We start from the raw sequence: 979 nt of genomic DNA, 5'->3' as shown, positions 1-979 counted from the left end.
GTCAGGAAGGATCCGCTGTGGCGAGCCTAAAAGGAATCATTCATTCAGTGCTTGTAGTTTAGACTAATGGGTGCAATCGAATTACCCCTATTTATATGGACATGAATCAGCAGCAGTAGTGGTGTAGTCAGCTGGCATCACCAACAAGGAACTAAAAGGCCACGTGACAAAGTTAAATATTGTTATTGAAACTTTAACACAATTAATTTAGCAATTACAGATTTTGGGGTGTTTTTTTAACTTCCTACTCACAGGAACACTTGCAGAAATGACTAAAATCTCAAAGCCGTCGGTTCGTTTAAACTTTTGATGCCTCTTTTCTCCTCCCTTGTGGACTGAAAAATCTTGTTCCTTTTAACCCTTCCCACCCTGGTTCTCGCTTAGCGGCCGACTTTGTTCTTCCCGCTCTCGCTTTCTCTCCATCCTCTCGCTTTCTCCTGTGTACTCACAAGCTGTAGGGATGCGACTGAGCCGAGGCGGAGGAGGGACGGAGGGAGGGACGGAGGGAGGGACAGATGGGAGAATGGAGAAAGGGAGGGTTGGTATAAAACTCTCCATATGAGTATCAGCCTCTGCAAACAGCCCAGGTTTCCACTCCCCTCCTCTGCATCTAGTGCTCTCGCTTTCTTTTGCGCCTTCGCTCGCTCGCACTCGCGCTCCTGTTCACTTCGTTCCTGCGCTCACCACTTTCTCCACCAGACCTTGGGATTGATTATTTAGGGCAGGAGTTGGTGCATGAGGGATGTTGGAGACTTCAGCCTAAGCTAGGCACAATCAGAGCTGAAAGTGAGGGCACGAGTTCACGTGGTCCTTTTTTTTTTCTTTTTTTTAACCTTAAAGACTTTTTGGATGCACTTGTAGATCAGTTCCAGTGCCACCCTGTCCTTCACACACACACACCTGCTCACTCGTTTGCATCTAGCCTCCACCATCAGCCACCATTTCGGCCCCGGCCAGAGCGACCCTGGCCGCCCAGCCG

The sequence above is a fragment of the Trichomycterus rosablanca genome, chromosome 22 (genome assembly GCF_030014385.1).
Source record: "Trichomycterus rosablanca isolate fTriRos1 chromosome 22, fTriRos1.hap1, whole genome shotgun sequence".
NCBI classification, from domain to species: Eukaryota; Metazoa; Chordata; class Actinopteri; order Siluriformes; family Trichomycteridae; genus Trichomycterus; species Trichomycterus rosablanca.
This window is presented reverse-complemented; position numbering follows the sequence as displayed.